The sequence below is a fragment of the Narcine bancroftii genome, chromosome 1 (genome assembly GCF_036971445.1).
Source record: "Narcine bancroftii isolate sNarBan1 chromosome 1, sNarBan1.hap1, whole genome shotgun sequence".
NCBI lineage: Eukaryota > Metazoa > Chordata > Chondrichthyes > Torpediniformes > Narcinidae > Narcine > Narcine bancroftii.
Window position 1 is genome coordinate 404,809,164 of NC_091469.1, and position 24,723 is coordinate 404,833,886.

The 24,723-nt window shown below is 42.2% G+C and overlaps 1 long non-coding RNA gene across 1 annotated transcript in view; it reads left to right on the forward strand.

Moving 5' to 3' along the window:
• Positions 1-16,539: 16,539 nt before the first annotated feature.
• The window catches only part of LOC138753215 (uncharacterized), a 28,975-nt gene continuing 20,791 nt past the window's right edge, over positions 16,540-24,723 (forward strand). Inside the window, exon 1 of the long non-coding RNA XR_011351038.1 lies at positions 16,540-16,703. This is a non-coding gene — a long non-coding RNA (uncharacterized lncRNA). The remainder of the gene's footprint in view (positions 16,704-24,723) is intronic.

Genomic DNA, 24,723 nt, shown 5'->3' on the forward strand with positions numbered 1-24,723 from the left:
CAAAGCAATGCTTTCTGATCTTTCAAAATTATAACTGAACCATTAGAACTGGTAGGCAATTGCTTAATTGACTGTATTCAGGAAGAGCTACATTTGACAATGTAACCTCTATTTTATGCTGAAGACTTAAAGTGTAATTTGAATCCTTGACTTTGAAGTGATTTTGCCACAACTAAAACAATCTAACATAGCAAGTGATACAGTGAATAATGCACAACAGAAGTCGTCTGTAAGCTGAACCAACCAAACTGTTTATTGGAATCTTTGCAGGAGTTTAAATAATTACAGTTGGCATGCTATCACAATGATCTGACCTCTGGTCTCCAATTGGCAGTGAGGGTTCTCGCACAAGCTGAGATGGAGGTGTCGGAGAGTGGGACAACATCTCATGAACGTGTCTACTCTTGTGAAGAGGTGAGTAGCACTCCTGGATGGGGGTAACGGGCTGATGATATCCACGTGGATGTGATCAAACCTGTGCTGTGTGGCACTGAACATTTGAGGCTTGGCACTGGATGCATGTTGTTGCCCAAGCACTGACTTGCTTGTGCAGGCCGTGCCACATGGATTTGCCTACTATGAGCCTTGTTGTTGTCCTAATTGAAGGGTGACCCAACAGTGATCATTGCCATATAGGAGGTACAATAGGCGCCAGTGGATACATCACAAAATAGGGAGGCATTTGCTGGATCTAAACCTATGTCCCCAATTTCAGTTCCAATATGGCAGTGCGATACACGGCCACCTCTTCACCTTCCTGCTGAGCTGCTGCCAAAGCCACTCAGTCTATACTGGGAGTAGACAAATGGAGTAAAGCCATGGTGGTGTGGGATAAATGTGTTGGCGACTAGATTGTTTTCCTGGTGATGTATTTTTTCGTAGTTGTAAACTCTGAAATGTAGGAGAGCTGTTGTTGTTGTTGTCATGCTGACATCTTGCCAAAGGCAAAAGTCAATGGCTTGTGATCCATGTAGACCATGAACCCTCCGCTCTCTTGGAAGTAGTGAAAATGCCATATGTCCAAGTAGAGGGCAAAGAGCTCCCTGTTAAAAAGATTGAACTTTTGCACCGGTGATCTCAAATGATGACTAAAGAAAACTAGGGGTTCCCAGATGCCGATGATGAGCTGATCCAGGACCCCACCTACTACAGTTCCTGACACATCCATCGTCAGAGCCATTGGCAAATCAACCCTTGGGTGCATGAGCATAGTGGCTCTTGCTAGTGCTCCTTTGGCAGTCTCTAATGTGGCTGTGGCCTCATCATTCCACTTCAGTTCCTTGAGATATCCGGACAAGAGTTTGAAAAGTGGCTGCATAACTTTGGCTGCAGCTGGCACGAAGCAATGGTAAAAGTTAATCATGCCAACAAACTCCTGCAGGCCTTTAATGGTAGAGGGTCTTGGAAATTTGCAAATGGCCTCATCCTTGGAAGGTAGTGGATCCGCTCTGTGCTGACTGATGCAGTGGCTGAGAAAAATCGATTGACATGAGGCCAAACTGGCATTTGGCCAGGTTGATTACTAACCCAAGGTTATCTAGCCATAGAGATGGACACGTTGCTGCTGCCATGAGTATCTAGCAATAAGGATATCATCCAAATAAATAAATCCAGGCCCTGGGTAACTGTGTCCATTAGGCGTTGAAATGTCTGGGCTGCGTTATTTAAAGGCATACAGAGGAATTCAAATAGCTCAAATGGTAATCAAGGCAGACTTCGGAATGTCGTCCAAGTGAACTAGGATCTGATGGTACGCGCGCACCAGGTCGATTTTGGAGAAAATCTTAGCACTGTGAAGGATCGCAGAAAAATCCTGTCTATGGGGAAATGGGTGGCTATCTGCCACAGTGATCCAGACACCACAAGGTCTCTGCTTTCCAGATGCATTAGATACCGTATGAAGTGATGATGCACAAAAGCTTTTGGAGCTGCAAACAATCCCTATTTTTTCCATGTTTCAGAATTCATCTTTAGCCAATGGCAATTTATCCAGGGGTAGCCTGTGCACTCGAGCATGCAGGGGATGTCCATGAATTGGAATGTGGTGCTGTACTCCATATATTGGTTGGGCCATTGAGAACTCCAGAGTAATAATGCTGGAGAATTCCACTAGGATAAGCCTGAGAGTGTTACCGAGTCGAGGCAAGGTGCGGGCCACACAATGGGGTGCAAGGTGAGGGATTCGTAAGTCTTCGAATTAGCTAGATGGGATCTACTAGAAAGGAGTGTGCTCACAAAAAATCCACTCCCAGGAGTGACTTTGATACATCACCAATGGTCAAGGACCAGCTGAATTGCGGCGAGCAGAAATTGAGTGGAATTGTCCATGACCCATACGTCCGGATGCTGCTGATGTTGGTGGCCATGAGAGGAGGGCTCTTCTTTCCTGAATGTGTGTCTGGTCCAGTGTCAACCAAGAACCGTTGGCTTGAGTGTCGATCCCAGAGAAAAAGGAGGCTGTTTTTGTGGCTGGCTGTCGTGGCCAATTCCGATGGCTGGCCTCGGATTTTCCCAGATTTGTGCAGGGCAGATGGCAGTGGCAGGCTGCAGCTTCCCATCTCTGATGGTAATAGCATCACTGCTCTCTCTGCACAGCTTCCGGTTGAGTCTGATGCCACACCGCTATCTGGAATGGGCAGGCTACGTGCCCAATCAAAGGTTTAGCAGGCTATAACTCATCAGCATGGGCTGCTAAGTGACAGGAGTCATTAAAGTCTTCGCCTGTTAGCAGAAAACGGATGCCTTCTCGCATTTGCTCAAGAAAAAGTTGTTCCAAAAGCAGACAGGGCTTGTGTCCGTCCATGAGCGACAGCATCTCATTCATAAGTTTGGAAGGAGTATCGTCAATCAGGCCATCCATATGGAGAAGTCGCACTTCTCTGTTGCATTGAGGAAGGCCGAAAATATGTATGAGCAGGACTTTGATGGCTTTGTACCTGTCGTTGGCTGGAGGCCGGCATAAGAACTACATAGTAGTACTTTGTTATGTCAACAGTAATCTGGCATAGATGGAACTGGGGCTCGGCCTGCTCAAACCAGATTTGTGGCTGTGAGGTCCGAAATACTGGAGCAGAACCGCATTCTGCGCATCCATAGCGAGGTCCAAAAGGTCGTTTGGACTCTCGGGTCACCAATGTAGTGAGTGGTGCAGTGAATAAAGCACAACGGAAGTTTAAATAATTACAGTTGGCACGCTATCACAATCACCTGGCCTCCAGCCACTGGGGGACCACAACTACTGATGTCGGTTTGAAAATAGTGATGCGGTTCGCCACACTAATAACCTCATATGGAGGCCAAAGAGGCAGAAGATCTTGCATTTTATCCAGTAAACCTTCATATATATCAAAGATCTATCACACATTTGTAATTTCCTGTGGTTTGGAAATGAATTTTCTGCAAAGGCTACTGGCTTTATTTTTTTCTACTTTGAAACATATAGGCACATACATTATTACAAGAAAGGCACATTCTTTTAGAGAATGAAGATTTATAGGTTCCCAGTTCATGAGAAGTTCAACAGTATATGGATGTGCTTCCCACATGTGGCTTCAATAATACTGCAGGTGTTAGGGAAGACTAAGGATAACAGGATGGGAACCAAGAGACAGAGTGAAGAAAACCAAACAGCAGCAGAAGTAAAAGAAGGATGACCCGAACTCTACATCAATTCTTTCTAATTCCAGCTATATTTTAAACCTTCTAATTTAATGGGTCCATAATCCCTCTTGTTCTTCCATACATCTTTATTGACAGTTGCCCTGCTGTACCCAAACTCATCCATATAAAATAGTTCTATCTCCAGAAATTCAAGTAGCTATTTCCTCACAGACTCTATCAACTATGTCCACGTGCAAGACCAAAACGTTGCCCTTATTATCCCTATTTCTTGTTCCTTGCAGAATTCTGTTGTTATTCTGCTTCATAGAGCAAGGCCTCATTGCATCTCCCATTTCAGTTCTATTTCAAATCTACACCCATCATCCCTTTAACCCAAGCTTGAATTATCTGAATGGGTGCATTTTGCCAATCAGCATATTGGAGGACTAGGTTGTGATGTATCTTGCCGTCTTTAAATGAGCATAAATACCAAGAGATTCCACGGAAACATTAAGAATAAAAGAATGGCTAGGGAGAGAAATCATCCTATTGAAAATCAATATGGCTATCATCTATGGCGCCACAGGAGATGGTTGAGATTTTAAATAAATATTCCTCATCAGCCTTTAGGATGGAGAAGGACATGAAAACTAAAGAATTGGAGTAAGGGAGATCCAATATCTTGGACCAAGTAGGAAGTACTAGGGAGTGGGTGTTGGTAGCTTAGGAGCATATTAAGGCCGACAAATGAGACTTGCTAAAATATGTGTATTATCTTCAGCCTCTGGTAAAATCCCAGAAGGCTGAATGATGGCTAATGTTGATCTGTAATTTAAAAGCATGAGCTGGGCAACTGCAGGACAGTGATCCTGATATCAGTAATGGGGAAGTTTCTGGAGGGAATTCTGAGGGACAGAAACAAACATCAGTCGGACAGGCAGAGAGAGAGGAGAGCTAGTCAGCATGGTTTTGTGCACAGGAGATTATATCTCCTGGATCCGATTGGGTTTTTTGAAGAGGTAACTAAGATAATTAATGATAACAGTGCGGTGCACTTTGTATATAAAGACTTTATCAAGGCCTTTGATAAGGTCTCACATGGCAGGATAGTCTGAAAGGTTAATTCACATGGAATCTAAGGTGAAATGTGTCATTGGATTCAAACTGGCTTAGTGGAAGGAATCAGAAGGTGGAATTGCAGTGCTCTGGCAATTACAGAAATGTGGGTCCAGGACTCCATTCCAATTTAAGCGATCCATTTAGATGGCCTTATCTTTTTTCAGGGCAGACAGAGATGCCTCTGCTTCTGGCAAGACTCGAGGTGGGAGTCTGTGCATTTACATCACTGATAACTTGTGCACAAATGACTCTGTTGTAAGGACCTTCTGCTCAGCAGAGATAAGAACACCTGATGGTGAAATGCAGATCATTCTACCTGCCCAGGGAATTCACAGCCATGCTGATTGCCCTAGTTTACACTCCATCTTGGGTGAATGAGGTTGAATCAATGAGAGCTTATGGTGCCATCTGTGAAGTCAAGACCTCTCACCTTGACAGTTGCATGTTTGTAGATGGTGACTTCAATCACACCAACCAGAAAACTGTTCCACCACTGTTTCCACAGCAAGTCAACTTCACCACCAGAGGAGAGAACATCCCAGGTCGAGTGTACACCAACATCCCCGTTGCATACAAGGCTGTCCCGTTCCCCCACTTTGGAATCTCAGACCAAATATCCCATTAGCTAACCCCAGCATACACACCACTGGAAAAATTAACGAAGGCAGTATGAAGGATGTGGCTGGGAGTTTGGGGAGGCGTGGTTTGGAGGATGAGAGAGCAGCACAGCAGCACTACAGAACTGCTTTGAGATTACAGACTGGAGCTGTTTCAGAAAGGAGACCACCTACAACGGTCATGTAAACATCGACGAGTGCACGAGCTCAATAACTGGCTACATTAGCAAATGCATCGAGAATGTCACGGAGATTAAATACTACATAACCACGACTAATCAGAACCCATAGTTGGAAACAGAGGTCCATGCACTTCTCAAAGCTCAAGATGCAGTCTTCAGGACAGGGGACATTGACCCCAAGATCAGCCAGCGGTTAACTCTCCCATGGAATCTGGAAGGGAAAGCATGGGTTAGAACAGCGGATTCATAAGCAGTTGTGTGACAACAGTGACACAAGACATATGTGACAAGGTATCAAACCAAGAACAGAACACAAAACGACCGTGAGTTAATGACTACGATGCCTCTCTTTCAGGCAAACTGAACATGTTCTATGCACGTTTCAATGAGAAGAACAGGTTGACACTAAAGAAAACTCTTTCTCACCCTGCAGAACAGCCCTCTTGCATAGGTGAAGAGAATCCTATCCAGGGTGAACCTACACAAGGCAATGGGACCAGACAACAAACCATCTGACAGAGGTCTTTACTACGATGTTCAATGCATCATTGCAGCAATCCATTGTCCCTGAAGATTTCAAGATAGCAACCTTCATACCGATACCAACAAGGGTGACAGTAAAAGGCTTCAATGACTACCTCCCAGTGACCTCCACCATTGTGAAATACTCTGAGCGTCTGTTGATTGAATATATCAAAGTCCACCTACAAAGATACTGGACCCATTCCAATTTGCCCACAGTCAGAACCATTCCACTGACAATGCCATAGCTTTCACCCTCCTCTCTGCACTGACCCACCTGAAGAATGATGCCTCATATGCCAGGCTGATGTTCATTGACTTCAGCTTCGTGCTTAACATGATCATTCCTCAGAGGCTGGTGGAGAAACTGTCCTTTCTGGGGCTTAACATACTTCTCTGTAACTGGATTCTGGACTTCCTAAATGAAAGACCAAAGTCAGTCCTGGTTGGCAGCAGAATGTTGGGCATCATCACGCTGAGTGCTGGTGCACCTCAGGACTGTGTGCTCAGTCCATTCTTGTTCATGCCAGATCCAGCTCCAACAGAGTTCATCAAGTTTGCAGGTGACATGACATTAGTTGACCTCATCAGCAACAACAATAAGTTGGAGCACAGATAAGAGGTGCAAAATCTCGTGAAAGGTGCACAAATTCTCAACGTGAACAAAAGAGATGATTGTGGACTTCAGAAAGACCAGGGATGACCACTCTCCATTAGACATTAATTGTTCAGTAATGGAGAGAGGAGAGCACACCAAGGTCCTCATAAGCTGCATAAAAAGTGACATATCCTGTTCACATAACATCTCCTCACTTGTCAGGAAGATGCAACAATGACTGCACTTCCTGAGAAGGCTGAGGGGAGCAAGGCTACCAGTCACCATCCTGTAAACTTTCTACATTCTGTCAAGCTTCTACAGGAGCTCTATTGAGACCATCCTGGCTGGTTGTATCTCAGTGTGATATGGTTGCTGAAGAGGTCAATCCACAGGACCATAAAAAAGACAGAGTAGATCACTGGGGTCACCCTTTCCCCATCGATGAGATTTAACAGGATTGCTATATAAAGAGGACTCGTAAACTCTGGGAAGACCCCTACCACCCTGCACTCAGCAATTTCCAGCCACTCCCGTGGGAAACGATACAGAAGTATCAGAGCCAGAAGCACCAGGCTGAGGAACTATTTTTTCCCATGGGTAATGAGACTGCTGAATGACTGCTACGACAACTCTCAGTTACTATTATTTATTAAATAATATATTTTTAATATATGTACAGTGTTTATGTATCAGTTGCCTGTATGTGTGTTACATCTGTATGCGTGTTTTGGACTGTTTGACACCTGCTGTTTTGTCGGATTGTACTGGTACAATCAGATGACAAATAAACTTGAACTTGATTGGAGCCCTATGTCTGGTGGTGTGCTGTGGAGGTCAGTGCTGGGTCCACTGGTGTTTGTTGTCCATATTATTTATTTGGATGATAATGAAGGGCTCAAGCCTGAAATGTCAGTTATGTATCTCTGCCTTTGTCACATAAAGGACATTGTTTGACCTGCTCAGTTTCTCCAGCATTTTATTCTTTTCTAACTTGATTAGTAAATTTGCAGTTGCCACTAAAATTGTTGGTGTAGAGGACACTAAGGAAGTTTATCTAAGTTTACAATAGAATCCAGATCAGTTGGGAAAGTGGCCCAGGAAATCATCAGTGAAATTTAACTCTAACAAGTGTGAAGTGCTACACTTCGATAGGTTATTTTATTTTTTTATATTTTTTTTATTTTTCATACTATGAACCATATTAACCAAAATACACATAAACATTTCCCTCTTAAATATACACAGTGTCATTTTCTCCCATTTCCCCCTCCCTTCCCTTCCTCCTTCCCACCCTCCTCCAAACCCATTAAATGTTCAACATATACAATACAATAAACCCATTAAACAATGTCATCACACAATGAAAATAAATAAGAAAATTGTGTCATCTACTTTTACACACTGTGTCAGTTCATTTCGTCTTCTTCTCATTCTGTCATTTTAGGGGGTGGAGGTCTGCCGTAGGCCCTCTCTGTTGTGTTCCATGTATGGTTCCCAAATTTGTTCGAATAATGTGACTTTATTTTTTTAAATTATATGTTATTTTTTCCAATGGAATACATTTATTCATTTCTATGTTCCATTGCTGTACTCTCAGGCTCTCTTCTGATTTCCAGGTTGACATTATTCATTTTTTTGCTACAGCTAAGGCTATCAAAATATTTTTTTTTTGTGCTCATCCAGTTTGAGCCCTAATTCTTTACTTCTTATATTACTTAGAAGAAAGATCTCTGGATTTTTTGGTATGTTGCTTTTTGTGATTTTATTTAATACCTGATTTAGATCTTCACAAAACTTTTCCACTTTCTCACATGTCCAAATTGCATGTACTGTTGTTCCTGTTTCCTTCTTACAGCGAAAACATCTATCTGATACTGTTGGGTCCCATTTATTTAAGTTTTGGGGTGTGATATATAGCCTGTGTAACCAATTATATTGTATCATGTGTAACCTCATGTTTACTGTATTTCTCATAGTTCCGGAGTGTAGCTTTTCCCATATTTCATTTTTTATCTTTATGTTTAGATCTTGTTCCCACTTTTGTTTGGGTTTACAGCTTATTTCATCATTTTCTTTCTCTTGCAGCTTGATGAGCATGTTTGTTATAAATCTTTTAATTATCATTGTGTCTGTAATCACATATTCAAAACTGCTTCCTTCTGGTAACTTCAGTCTGCTTCACAATTTGTCCTTTAAGTAGGTTTTCAGTTGGTGGCATGCAAACATTTTACCGTGAGTTATTCCATATTTATACTTCATTTGTTCAAATGATAATAAATTATTTCCCAAAAAACAATTTTCTATTCTTTTGATCTCTTTTCTCTCCCATTCTCTATTCTCTATTGTGAAAGGGATTAATTGATTTTGTGTCAATAATAATTTTGGTAGTTGATAATTTGTTTTTTTTCTTTTCTACGTGAATCTTCTTCCAAATATTGAGCAGATGGTGCAGTACTGGTGAACTTCTATATTGCACCAGTTTTTCATCCCACTTATAAAGTATATGTTCTGGTACCTTCTCCTCTATTTTATCATGCTCTATCCTGGTCCAATCTGGTTTTTCCTTTGTTTGATAAAAATCATATAGATATCTTAATTGTGCTGCTCTATAATAATTCTTAAAGTTTGGTAGCTGCAAATCCCCTTGTTTGTACCATTCTGTTAATTAATCTAGCGCATTCCTCGGTTCCCCCCCCCCCATCCTTTCCATAAGAATTTCCTTCTTATTTTCTTTAGCTCATTGCAGAATTTCTCTGTTAAGGTAATTGGTAACGATTGAAATAGGTATTGTATCCTTGAGAAGATATTCATTTTAATGCAATTTACCCTTCCTATCAGTGTTAGTGGTAAATCTTTCCAAAGTTCTAAGTCATCTTATAATTTCTTCATTAATGGCTGATAATTTAATTTGTATTGATGGCCTAGATCTAGTGTAATACCTAGGTATTGGATTGCTTGTGTTTGCCATTTAAATGGTGATACTTTTTTAAACTTTGTGAAATCCGCATTATTCATTGGCATCGCTTCACTTCAATAGGTTGAGGGCAGGATTTGCACAGTCAATGTCAGCACCCCATTGAGTGCTCTAAAACAGAGAAACCAAACCACACAGCTGCATAGTTTCATGAAAATGGTGAGTCAAGTGGACAGGGTGATGAAGGTGGCAATTGACACCCTTAACTTCATTGTGTGGAGTATAGTAAAAGTTGAAACCTCATAATACCATTATACTCCATGATTACACCTGGGATACTATACACAGTTCTGATCACCCAGCTACAGAAATGATATCACTAACAGAGTTTTTATGCACAAAAGCCACGTTGCTGCCTGCTCGCTTTTTTTTCAAAAAAAAAAGAATTTACTTTTTATGCAGAGGACTGAAAAGGCAGATCGTGCAGTCCTTTTATGTAGCCAGAGCAGCTTGCCGGCTTCCCAGAATAAAAGAGAGTGGGATGTGTAGCACAGCAGTGGCTGCCCTGCGACCACCTTGTTACCTGAGCCCTGTCACCCCACTGACTGTCAGACTCCACCCCGCTGCCTGGCATCCCTCTTTCCCGCTGCCTGACAGTCCCCCCATGCAGCCTAAGCCCCCTGCCCTGCTGTCTGACAACCCTGCCACCTCACTCCATTCCCCTCCCTCTCCCTCTCTATTCCCCTCCATCTCCATTCCCCTCCCTGCCTGCCCCCTCCCTCTTTCTCTTCCATTCCATCTTCCGCTTTCCCCATCTTTCTCCTATCAGCCCCACACTGATTCTACCACTCTTCTCCATCCCGTCAGCCCCGTTACCCCGCTGCCTGACAGCCCAGTTGCCCTGCTGCCTGACAGCCCCATTGCCCCACTGCCTGACAGCCCCATCAGGAGTTGGCAGCATGAGAGAGCAGGGCACAGGAGTGGTGTGAGGGAGTGGGGCAGAATGAGGGAGCAGGGTGAGGGATCAGCTTAAAGGAGTAGGGCATCATGAGAGAGCGAGGTGGGGGCTGCGGTGTGAGGGTGTGGGCATCGTGAGGCAGCAGGGTGGCATGAGGGAGCCTGACAATGTTAGCGTGACGTCAATCATCTTATCTTTCTGTTTGGAGCTGCCTTCAGCGGCAATCCTTTTACATGTGAGGTGGAGTAACTTCGCTCCACCTTTGACACTACCACCCTTGGAGAAGGGAACCTGGAGCCAATTCACCTTTGGACATTTTATGAAAGTAAGTGGAGTGTCTTAACCATATAACAGTTTATGGCATGGAAACAGGCCATCTTGGCCCTTCAAATCCACACTGGTTAAGGCAGAGGAAACCTGTCTTTACAGATTGGTCATTTTCACTACAAAGGGCCTTAAGTTGGAAGGTGTTGCAAAGGAGTTCACCAGGATAATGCCAGGTTTGGAGCACTTGAGTTATAGGGAAAAGTTGGAGAAGCTGGATGTTTATTCCCTCAAGCATAGAAGGATAAAGGATGACCTTATAAAAGTTTATAAAGTTGTTTTGGACAAGTATAAAGCTCAGTATTTGTCCCATTTGTCGATTCTAGAACTAGAGAGCATAGGTATAAGATGAGAGTGCAGAGCTTAAAGAAGAAACTGAGGGGCAACAATTTCACTCAGAGAGTAGTCAGAGAGTATCTTGACTAAGCTGCTAGAGAAAGCTGTAGAAGCCAGAACCAATACAATGTTCAAAAGATATTTGGATACAAAATACTGAGAAGGGAATAGATCAAATATAGTCAAATAGGTCAGCAAAGACAAATTGGGATGAAGGGCCTATTCTGCATTTTTTGATTCTAAGTGTGGAACTACTGCATGCATGGGTAGAATTGCAGAGATCTGACTTTGACTGATGAATTCAGGAGGCCTGGCAGAGGATCTGAGACTGAAGTGATTTATGAGAAGATTGTAAATCTATGGATTAGGAAGCAAAGAAGAGAGATGTGTTCCTTTACAAAGTTATTTTTCTTTTATGTTTTAAAAATTTATGCAAATTATTTTTAAATGTATAGAATCACAAAAATTTGCTTTTTAAAATGATACATTTCAATTGTAATAGCTTTGAATTATCTCCAAAAGATTAAAACATTAACATCTGCATTTATAGATTTTGCAACTGACAAAAGTCCCACCCCTTCTTTTTCAACAGGTCAGAGACCTATTGGAAGTGGACTTCATTGCCTGAGGTTCTCTTATCACCAGCCAAAGCTGCAAAACTGCAGGATGTACAAATGAGCCTGGTCTCTGCATTGGGTTAACTGAGTCTGAAAATCGAAGAGCAATGAATTGTGTTTCCAAGCAGGCCCAGTCAATGTGTTCCAGCCACAGAGGAGAAGCATCCATCAATGTAAGTTACAGACTGTTGTCAGCCAAGGCTGCATCATCGTCCCAGAACACTTCTCAGACTTTCTCACTGCATCATTGCATTTGCCGCTGAAATGAAACTGATCTACAGGGTGAATAGGCAACTATTCAATTTGCATTACCTTTATTCCAGAAGCAAATTCATTCAAATGTCAGCCATCTAGTTGCAATATGCACGCATGCACATGTTTGGAGGGGCCGAGATCCAATTCATTGTTGATAAGCTCTCTGATGGCTGTAAGAAAATAGGCCTCACATTTAACATCTGAAAGACAATATTCCAAGCTAAACAGCATCATACCCAAAAATAACGTTTCACGAGAATGTCCTGAAAACAATGATCTGTTCCCAGCTCTCAATGAAGGCAGCCATTGTTGATAAAATACAGTATTGTTAAGGGTACCAGCAGAGCCTTTGACCGTCTGAGGAAGAGAGTGTTTAATGATCAACATCCTAAACCTGGCAAAAACTCATAGTCTCTTTGGGTGCTATGATCCCTGGCCTCCTGCAGCTTCTAAGACATGGTGTGCCTGCAGCACTGAAGAGATACAGCTAATATCTGCATAAAATTCTAAGAGTAATCCTGTTTCTTATAATATATTCTTTCTCATGTGTCTATTAACTCTCCTGGAAACTACCTACACTAGGCATACTTTATAGGAGACAATCAAATCACCTATCTGTACATCTTCAGGACATGGGATGAAAGTGGAACACTCTGAGGAATCCCAGGCAATCTTAGGCAAAACTTGAACACTAAGCAAGGTCAGGATTGAACTCAAGACATCAGAGCTGCCCTACTGCAGGTACCAGTGGCACCGAGACACAAAAACCAATATCGTATGTTGGCCAACACCAAGGACTTAATTACACAGTTTCTTTCAATGGGTAGGCCATGGCATTCAGCTTGTCTAATAGTGGACTCACAAAACTCAGTCCTTACTTTGCAAGAGATTAGCAGGTGTGGATAGGAACCATTCAATTATGTTTTTAAGTAAAAACACAATGCTGGAGAAACTCAGCAGGTCAAATAGCATAATTTACATAAAGATACATAACCAATATTTTGGGCTTGAGTCTTCGTCAAGGTATGAGCAAAATGTAGGCAGGTGCCTGAATAAAATGTTGGGCGTAAGAGGTAGAGGGAAGAGCACAAGTCCACAGGAAAGAGGTAATAGGTGAATAAGGAATGAGGTCACCCAGTAAATGGGGGTGGGGGTGGTAGGGGGATGACTCTGTGAATGGAGAGGCAATATGTGTGATGAAGAGCTGGAGAAATGAGACAGAGGGATAGGGAAGAGAGGGAGAACAGGGAGTGATCTGGAAAAATCGAGAAGGATGTTTTTAATCCTTCTTGAACAGGAATATCTTCTTTATATTAGAATACCTGGCCCATGACTGCTCAAATTGAAAAATTATCTCAAATCCTTTTGTTGGGCACAGACAAAATCCTAGTTTTGTGAGCTCCCAAGAAGATATCACTCAGACATCCAAGACATCTCCAACCCCAAGACTACACCATCTGCCTGTGCTGGTGATGCTTCCCTGCCAGATGCACTGAACAACTTCTAGGCATGCTTTGAAGTGAAAAATTATGTTCCAGCAAACACAACCTCTCCTCCAAATGACCAGGTGCTGTGTCTTGCAGTGGCCAATGTGAAGAGAGAGTTAGGCAAGGTCAACACTCGGAAAACTGCTGGACCGGATAACATTTCAGGCCGAGTGCTAAGGGGATGTGTGGCTTAGCTGGCAGATGTTCTCACTGACATCTTTAAAATCTCCCTGAGAAGTGCTGTGGTCCCAATATGCATCACAGCTGCCATCAATGTCGGCATGCCAAAGAAATCATCTGTGTCCTGCCTCAATTATTACTACCCTATTGCATTCACATCCATTTTCAAGAAGTGCTTCGATAGGCACGTCATGAGGCACATCAAGCTCCTGCTGCCCCCCAACGCTAGACCCTCTGCAATTCACATACAGACCCAACCATTCTGTAGACAATGACATCGCCACTGCTCTCTATCCAGCCTTCACCCACATGGAAAACAAGGACTCGTTCTGTTCGGCATCTAACACGATCATACCTCAGTACCTGATAAAGAAGTTGGGCCTGCTGGGTCTAAACACCTCCCTCAGCAAATTGGATTCTCGACTTCCTGTCAGGGAGACATTAGGCAGTCCAGATCAGTAATAGCACCTCGAAGACCATCACACTAAGCATGGGAGGGGGGGGGGGGGGGCAGGACTGCGTGCTGAATCCACTACTGATCACTCTTCTGACCCATGACTTTGCAGCTAAACACAGCTTGAACCACATCATCAAGTTTGCTGATGACATGACTCTGGAGAGTCTGATTAGTAAGAATGATGAGTCAGCACACAGAGAAGCGGTGCAGCCACTAATGGAATAGGGCAGAGCCAACAATCTGTATCTGAATGCTAAAAAATACAAAAGAGATGGTTGTCAACTTCCTGACCATTGATGGCTCTACTGTTATTGAGTTCATTGGAGTGCCCTTAACATCAGCTCCATAGCCAAGAAAGCCCAGCAGTGCCTCTACTTCCTGCAAAGGCTGAGGAAAGTTCATCTCCCACCTCCTTCGTCACTACACCCTATAGAGGATGTATTGAGAGCATCCTGTGCGACTGTATCACTGCCTGGTTTGGAAGCTGTACCACCTCGGACCGCAAGACACTGCAGAGGATCGTGAAGTTAGCGGAAAAGATCATTGGGGCCTCCCTTCCTACCATGATGGAAATTTACAACCCTCAATGCAGGAAAAAAGCAATCTGGAGAAACGCTATTTCAAATGGAACGTGCCAGCATGGTATGAACGATAAATAAAGGTGACTCGATTTGACTTGAGTACGAATGGTTGAAGGAGAAAGCAACACCCCAAAGCACCCACTTACCATCCACATCAAGCCTTCCCGTCCCATCCGAGCAAGGGTGTGTGGTTTCATTTTGATCTCATCAAACTCAGAAATGAGAGGGGAAGTAAGGCATCCTTGACCTCAAGAGATACTTGTCATGAGAGGATATGATCATCCATGAAGCATAGCTTCTTGCTTAGCTTGGAGTCGCACAGCTTCAGTCTCTTGAGTTCAATCCTCACCTTGCAAGATGTCTAATTGGAGTTTGCAAGTTTTGCCTGTGAGCACTCCACTTTCCTCCCGCATCCTGAGAATGTGCAGGTAGGTCGTTTGATTGCCTCCTATAAACTATGTTCAGTGTTGACAGGTGCCAGGAGAATTAATAGACACATGAGAAAGATTAAGTTCTAAGAAAGAGAATAGGAGTGCTCTGCTAGGATCTGACTGATACCAGCTGATTAGGTCTTTATTCCATAGAGCATCAGAGAATGAGGGGAGATTTGATTGAGGTATTCAAAATCACGAAGGCGAAAGATAAAACAAATGCAAACAGGTCCTTTAAACTGAGATTAATTGAGAGAAGATCTGGCGGTCATGAGTTGAGGGTGAAAGGTGAAATGTCCAATGTCCCAGGGGAACATAAGGGGAGTGTCTTCACTCATAGGGTATTGAGAATGTGAAATGAGCTGTCAGCAGAAATCGTGGATGTTGGCTCAATTTTAAAATTGAAGGGAAGACTGGATATTTACATAGATCAACTGGATATGGAGGGGTATGGTCTGGGATCAGGTCAATGGGCTTGGTGGAATAAATTATTAATCACAGGCTAGTTGGGCCAAATGGCCTACTTCAGTTCTGTAGCGTTCTGTAGTTCGATGCTTCCATCAACTTCATGAATTAGTGGCCTCTTCCTGTGACATAATAAGTAACAGTCGGATTTTCAATGAGATTCCGATAATGATTGTGGCAAACTCTAAGCCTGCTGTATTTTGTTTCATGTACTTTCTTTCCATGCATTCTGTTTCTGCATGATGACAGAACTGGCTTATGTTGAGGAAAGGAAACTCTAGAGGCCAGTGATGCTCTCATCTTAAAAATTAAAAAAAAGGGACATTATTCATTTAGTCAGCTGTTTTACATCTCTACACCTTTCGTTCTTTTGATTTCCACTGACTTCAAAATTACTCCCCACTGTTTTTTTCTCTGAGGCCAGATTTATTTGAATATTTAAAATTTTGTTCCTTCTTCACATTATGCACAATCATTGCAGTCTTTATATTTATAATCTTCCTACTGCAGTTCAATATTTTATCTCCATTTAATAAGCCTTTAGGTAAATCCCAGTTAGAATTACATTGAATTATTTCATTTTGTCCCATTTTAGCAATGGAGAAGGATTCCAAAAGGAGTAGAAATAAAAATTATAACTTTCACAGCATTAGCATTGGTATATTAATTTGTAACTGACTAATTGATATTGTTCCAGCAATTGTCAGCTCATGACCAACATTTTAATATATTGCTGAATTAATCAAATTTTCCATTAATTAAACTCTTGAAAACAGTTAGGGAATTAGTATTTTTAAATTAGATCTCCCCATTGTCTCTCCCCCCCCCCGCCCCCCACACTATTTTTCAAATCACTGAACATTCCTTTCTTTCACCAGTCTTGGCGAAGGGTCCTCATTAGAAACATTGACTCACTGCTTCTGCCAGATGCTGTCTAACCTGCTGTGTTCTTCCAGCATTTATATATTTTCAGGGAATTTGTATTGTAAGTTTTAAGTAGCAGCTGAAAAGTAGATCAACTCCATTTGGACTCCAGCCAATAATTTTCTTCAAGATGGGAGTAAGTGTTCGGCGTGGACTAGAAGGGCCAAGTTGGCCTGTCTCTATGCTGTTATTGTTTTATGGTTATGTAAGATACATTACCAAAATAAAGTAATTTGAAAATATGAGACAGCATTTAAGAATAGTTATAATCTACAAATTTTTAACCCTGCGCCTTTGTACCGATAATCAGAAGAATTCTACACTCTGGACTGGGAACTTAATTGACAAAATGGAGTGTACTTTGTAAGCATTTAAACTTTGTCAAGTGCAAAGTTAGAGACTGATTCATGTGGACACATAGTGAACTCAGGTGACTCATGTTGAGTACATTTATGAATCTCCACAGACTGTATCTTGAATTCTCAACACACTAACTAGTAACTCCTTTTGGTAGAAGGATATATTACTAGGAATTAGTGCAGAAATGGAATCTGTCTTAAAAGCTGTCATTAGAATATGCTATGTAGATTAGTTACTGACAGCACTGCTTTGCTGGAAACCTGGCATAATTTCCGGCCTACATTTGCATTGTTGTGTACTGTGCATTTGCTAGGAACCTGCTGTAAATCCAATAATACATCCAACCATGGCTCAGTGTGGAGAAACAGACCCCAATGACAGGCCACAGTGGGTTGAGATAAACGATGCATTTTTTTTTCAAAAGTAAACATTATTCAAAATTTAAAAATATCCGAAGGAAAACAGTGCAAGGTATTTTTACATTTTGGAGCCTGAAAGCCATTGGATATAAAAACTGTTCTTAAACCTAGAGATGCTGCTTCAGGCTTGTGTCATGGCTATCCTCATAGTTAAGGCTGATGGCCTTCATTCCATTGATCTACAGAGCCTGTGTGTGTATTTGTTTAACATGCACTTGATGTTGCTCTCCAAGAAACACACGATACTTCACAAATCAACCAACTAATTCCAAAGGCATGAAAACCACGATGATTAGAACTGATGGATTTGTTGCAGGGTTTGACTGCCTTCACAGCCACTCAATTCAGAGTAACTTTGTTCACCAGTTCCACCAATGAGGATTTGGTTGGATTGTTCTTTGTCAGGAACCTCACCCTTGAACTTAGTGCCATGGGTAACCTAACCAGGAGCATAGCTCCAGACAACATGACTATCAGGATCACAGGACTACACAAGCTTCTCCACCACCACAAGGAGAAGAGGCTTGTGTACCTTCTGCCCAAAGGTAGCAGTGAGAGGAGGTTGTGAGCAGGGTGATGGGGCCCCTTTGTGATTTTGGCTGTCTTCTTGAAACAACATCCCAATGGATGGAATGTCAAAGCCCATGATGGACTTCGCTATTTATGCCACTTCTTGCAGCCTTCTGCATCCCTTTGCACTCAAATTACCAAACCAGGCCATGATGCAACCAATCAGTATACTTTCCACAGTACACCTGTTGAAATACAATAGAATCATTCAATAACATGCCAAATTTCCTCAGAAAATAAAGGTATTGGTGTGCCTTCTTCATCATTGCCTCAGTACTAACCCTTTGTAATCCTGACCTATCAATGCAGACAGGTGTGTGATCCCTTGCTTTCCCCTTTCTAAAGTTCACCATAAGCTCCTTGGTTTTGTTGATGTTGCGAGCAAGATTCTTGATCTGGCACCTCCCAACCAGATTCCTCAATTCCATCCTGTATTTCCAGTTATTTGGCCACCAACAGTCAGAGAATTCATAAATTGTGTTAGAGACCCAGTTATTGTGGCCTTCAACAAGATTTAATTATCAACCTTCAACAATAAAATGGATCTCCAATTCCTGATGTCTTCCTTCTCACTCTTCTAATTGTGAATGAGGGTGATCATAGATTCTGCCATGATGCTGGCCAGAAGTTGTACACTTACAGCAGGACCGGGCCCATTCTGTTCCATTGATCCATGTGCAACTCTGCTGGAAATCACTCGCTTCTAGGGGTTTTATTTGACTCAAAATAATGGATGGGGCCAGCCATTTCTTCCAACTTTCCAGACTTTCCCCACTTATTTTCATTTAAGGCCTCTGGGATAAAGAAGAAGAAGTTCTGAGAGCCTGTGCCTTACTGTCACATTAAAGATCTAACAATCCTCAGTATATCCATCTGTAAGGATGTTACAAATTCACTCTGTGAACATTTTAGAAAAAGGCACATAAGTGCACCTTGTGCTGCTCCCTGGAGTGGACTTGGATTGGAAGATGATCTTGGATGATTTGGAGGCTTGCTGACTCTTCATCACTCAGAGTTCCTCTCTTACGTCCACTCCCCTAAATTGCCGGAGGAGGAGTAGCTGCAGGAGGGCCTGACACTGCTTTGCCTTTGGATACCTTTGAGGATTGACAACATCCTGATGTCATCTTCTGTGTCTCACTAATACATGGTAATCCATCCTGTGTAACTCCTTTTTAGTTCCTTATTGTTCACTGGAGTTGTCAACTTTATGTTCAGCTTCCTCATTCCCCTGCAGGCCTTCTGGTCCTCTTGTAGATGACAGGAGGCACAAATGGATGGAGAAGAACACAGGTGCGATGTCAGTGGTTCTGACCATGATGGCCTTCAATATGGAGAGGAAATCTATCTGAGACCTGGTGAGCAGTATGATTTTGATCAGGTGGGTTGCACCTGTGGGGCAAGTTTGCTGAAGGCGTCACACAGCTTCGCATCTTTAATCAACTCCATCATGAGTCTGGAGGGACTGTTCAATCTGCTGTCAGCTAGGCTGGGTTGATGCATTTGAAGACTCCGGCCAGAATGACCAGCAGGGATTTTGTCAGCAATGCTGGAAGCTGCATAAAAATGACCAGTCACTCCATGTAGTGAGATGTACACCTCAATCAGCTGGAGTGGAGAGGTGTGGTATGTTATGTCAGCCATGAAGTGACATCACCCTCCCCCCTTCTTTCCACCCCAACTATCTCTGTTGGTGGTTTAATTGTTGCATGTCTGCAGTGGGATATCACAGCTGGAGGCTTGACAATTGCTCTCGCCCAACCAGATAGAGCAACGAATTCATGGGACCACCTCAGCTACAACCTCTGACAGTTACAGTGGTGCAACAGCCTAGACTCCTGCAGGAAAGTCACATCTGCCATGGCTGCAAGATATTGGAAGGTCATGACCTAGAGCATTTCATACTGCACCTTTTAATGTTATGATTTTAATATTCTTTGTCATTCTGGAGTTTGGGGTTCTCCAAACATTGGTCTTCTCTTAATCAGTCTGAACCCTCATACCCACAGCTTTTGGGAACAACATCACTGTTTTTGGGGACAAGTACAGAAGGTGATCATCCCCAGTGGATGAATCCTGGGGATGTGCATCTGTCCTCTGGCTGTGCTATATCCTCCCTCCCCCGGGAGCTGAGGTGATTCGGGTGTTTTGGTGCTCATATTTCCTGGAGCTGGGTCTTGCTGGGTAGAGTGGCAGTCTCAATACTGCTCCTATCTCCTGGAGTTGGGGAATGCACTTGCTAATTTTATCTGTATTGTCAGCTGCCTGTGTTGACTGTTCTTGGATGAGGAGAGGTTGCAAACATTTTTCTGTGTCGTGACCCTTTCTTCCCACTGTTCAGGATGACAGTCACCAGTTTTTTTGTTTGGTAATCACTGGGATTTCTTCCTTTTCTTCACTGTCTGCCATTCCTTCTGCATCTCTCTCCTCGATTGCCTTCTCATGGGAAGGGGGATCAGGGCACAGCCAGACTTTAGGGCTGGAGATGGAGGTAGGCGGTTTCTCCCCACTCTGCCTAGTCTCAAGCTCTGCTGGAAATTTGGACCTTATGGGGTCTCTGTAGTGGTTGGATGTGTGTTGATTGTGCAGTTGCTTAAGTGTGTGTGGCTCAAGCGTGGCACTCTTTCTGGCATTGCCAATGCGGGCCATTGCTAGGCAGCACCTGCTTCAAGTTGCCAGAGAATACTACTGTAAAAAGAAATAGACTCTTTGGTCCCACTCGTCTAGACCGAACTGTTATTCTGCCTCCTCCCATTAACTTGCATCTGAACCGTAGCTTTCCATACCACTTCCCTCCCACCCACCTGCCTGTCAAAATGTTCTTCAATTGTCAAAATTGAACCTACATTCACCACTTCATCTTACAGCTCATTCCAGCAACATCCCTGTAAATAGTCTCTGCATTCTTTCATTTTTTTTAAATCCTCTGACAGTTTATCCAGATTCTGCAGTCACTCTCATCAATTGCTGTTGGATGTTTTGCAAGTTGTTACCTTTCACTATCATTGTTTGGCTCCATTGCTCCACTAAGGTAAATATCTATGAATGTTTGGACCAGAGGTTCAAAAATGAATCAGTTGTCTGTAGGGCATTTTCTAAGTGGGCATCAGTGTACAGTGATGAATTCCAGAGTTTTTCTAATCATATGGTGGCAACAGTAAAGAGATAACAGCCTCATCATCATCCTAGAACTCACAGAACAGGAGTGGAACTAAATTGTCCTGGACCCCAAGCAACTGTCCAAGAAGATAAGATATAAAAATTGAGGTAGTGTATCTTGGTGGAAGAAAAATAAACATCTGAGAGCAGTCAAGGTGATGAGATATCTGACGTTATGCATCACTAAAATCAATGATGCTGGTGTGAAATGGCACGGTTGGCCGAGCATTTAGTTCAAAGGCTTCACAGTGCCAGCGATTGGGACTGGACCTGGGTTCCAATCCCGCACTGACTGTAAGGAGTTTGTATGTTCTCCTTGTGTCTCTATGGGTGTTCTCCGGTTTCCTCCCACTCTTCAAAGATGTACTGGGTGTAGATTAATGGGTGTAAATTGGGCAGAACAAACCTGTAGGGCCGAATTGGTCTGTTACAGTGCTGCACTTCTATTTTTTTTTAATGAGACCTGCAGTATTTAAAGTCTGGAAATAAAGTGTTAAAATTCTGCTAAATTAGATATGAAACACTTCGAACAATTATGGCCTCTATATTACAAAATTAAAAAAAAACACTGAAGAATTTGAAAAGAAAGGGTTGCCAGATTAATTCTAGATACTACAGATTATGCTTATGAGGAAAGATTGACTAGATTGGCAGCTTTTACTCTAGGACTGAGAAGATGGCAGAGAGACGTGTGAGGAGTCTTTAAGGTTCTGAATTAATTTAGCTTGTTGACATGGAGAATATATTTCCAATTGTGGATGAGATTAGAAATGAGTCATAAATGTAGGAATGTCAGCATTAAATTCAAGTTCAAGTGCATTGTCACATATACCAAGATGCTGTGATAAGGGGTTGTTTTGCAAACAGATCAATCGATATGTCATACATTGTACAAGTAAGACTTAGTACAAACGTGCAGAGTCACAGAGAGAACTGAGTTGGTATGGAGCAAAGGCAGCATAATTTATCTTTGTGAGGTTCATTATGGTATTTGATAACAGCAGGAATGCATCTGTCCTTGAATCTGATGATGCACAATCTGATACTTTTGAATCTCCTTCTTGATGGGAGGAGAGATGGTGAGAAATGTGTGGCTATGGTGGGATGAGTCTTTTAATATGTCATATTTTCCAAAGCAGCAGGAATTATAGATGGAGTTGGTAAGAAGGAGGAGGGAGCCCTCTGCAATTTCTTGCAAACTTAGGTGGGTCTGCTCCTGAACCATGAAATCATTCACCTCCAAGGGATACTTTCAATGCAGAAGTTGATAAGGGGTACAGGTGACCGAGCAAATTTCCTCAGATTTCTGAAGAGCTAGAGGGACTAGACAGAGTTACAGTTTGGGAAAGACTAGATGGCTGAAGGGCCTGTTTCAGTGCTACAATATTCTATGGTTCGAGAGGTACTGGTGCGTTTTCTCGGTCATTGCATTGGCCTAAGTTACAGTTGGGACATTCATTAAAGATGGAGGTGAAATGTTTAATGGGAACATTAGGGATATCTTCTTCACTCAGAGGGCGGTGAGATGTGGAACAAGCTACTAGTAGAAATGGTGGATGCGGTTTCTATTTTAACATTTAAGAGAAATTTGGATGGGAGGGGTAAGGAGGGTTATGGTCTGGGTGGAAAAATAGTTTGGCATGAACTAGATGGCTTGAGGAACTGTTTCTGTGCTGTAGTGTTCTCTGGTTCTAATATGGTTAGATGACAGAGTCTTATATGGGAGTGTTATGTGGCGCAAGAGGATCTCAGTGCCAACAGTTATAAATGATTGGTCCTGTTTGGTTAAATGGTTGGTTCTCTGGTATAAGTTCCAAATAATTTCATGTTATTAAATAGATATTTTAGCATTTCTCAAATAGCCTTAAGGAAACATAAGATGACTAAATATATTTTATATCTCTGATGTTTTAATTAGTTCTGTTTACAAATTAAGTATGAAATGTGCTGGAATTTTCATTTAGCTACCAAGTTTTCATCCTATAATTATAATGCACATCAAGCACATTCCCTATCCATGCATTCTTCAGATGATATGGCAGAACTCCATCACAAAGCAATAAAATACTTTAGGATCAGAACTGCAGAATGGACTCTGTCTCCAAAAATTTTCCATACTCATCCAATTAAAGACTTAAAAATTCTTGCACAATATCAAACAATCTGAAATAGCTAATTGAGAAACTAACAAGTTTTAGAGTGTTGAATTATCTAAGCTGATGATATCAAGCTGCCTGGAAAAATGAATTGTGATGACAATGTGAAAATGATTGAAGAGAATATATATTGGCCAAATAAATGGGGGAGGCTATAGTAAATTCAGCATAATGTGGAAAGGTGTGAGGTCATCCACTTTTTGGGAAAAATGGAAAGACTGAATACCTTTTAAATGGTGAAGAACTGAAAGATTTTTGCAATCAGAGGGATTTTGTTATTCCTGTGTACAATTTACTGAAAGTTAGTTTGCAGGTTCTGCAAGCAATTGTAAAAGGCCACATCTGGAATAATGTGCACAGGCCTGGTCTTTCTACCTAAGGAAGGGTATACTTTCAATGGGGGGGGGGGGGGGAGAGTGTGCAAGCAAGGTTCACCATATATATTCCTGGAAATAGACTAGGGATTGAAATTAATGGGGTAGGTGTTATGGAAAAACAGATCAGGCCAAGAATTAATGACTATAGCTTGAAAGAATTTGTACTTGGTTTGTGAGGGAGGAACTTGTATCAAAAACAACTATGATCAACTTACAGAAGAGGAATTAGAAAAAAAAACGAATGAGGATAGATTTGACGAAAGTGGACTAGGCAGATCAATTGGCAGGAGAGAATGAGCAATGAAAGACATTTAAAGAAGTGACTTATGACACTGAGACAAAAATGAGTCTCAGTAAAGAGAAAAGACACTGAGGAAGGCATGAACCTTGACTAAGTGAGCAAGGTCATTCAATATTTGGCTGTAATGCCACCAGTTTTCTTTTTCTTTTCCTTCAATTTTAGTCAATGACTCTTCCTGCTACTTTACATTTCCCTGAAATGCCCCTGAAACCAATGTGGGAAAATGGCCCTCTGTTTTCCAGAGCAAAACATTAATTATCTCAACCCCCTCCCACCCAATTTACTCAACTAACAAACATTAGTCATTGAAATCATAAACTGGAAGATTATAGGTACAAATTTTGACTTTTACTGAACATGATAGATAGGTTAGTTAAAGGGACTTCAATCTGCATGTGAAGCCTGCCCTAGCCTTAATTTTCAACTTGTCTCTCTTCTCCCAACTTCTGCCCTGTGCCTTATCACTTCTTAACCTCCCCCCAGAATTGTGCACTTCTTTGCCCTCTCCCTTGATATACTTGATATCACCCCTTCCTATTTTGGTATTGACAAAGGGGTCCAACATGAAATATTGACAGATCAGTTCTCTCCATGGATGCTGCCTGACCCTTTAAGTCCCTTCAGCTTCTTATTGTTTGCTCACGATTATAGCATCTTCAATTTTAACTAGTTGTCCCTTCACTCGTCACAGCCTTTTTATACTTGGAACTGTGTGCGCTCACGTCTGGTTCCTTGATTTGCCTGCCCCTCATGCAAACAGAGGATTACCATGTCTCCTCATCCCACAGTTCCCTGAGTTCCCTTTCAGCCTTTT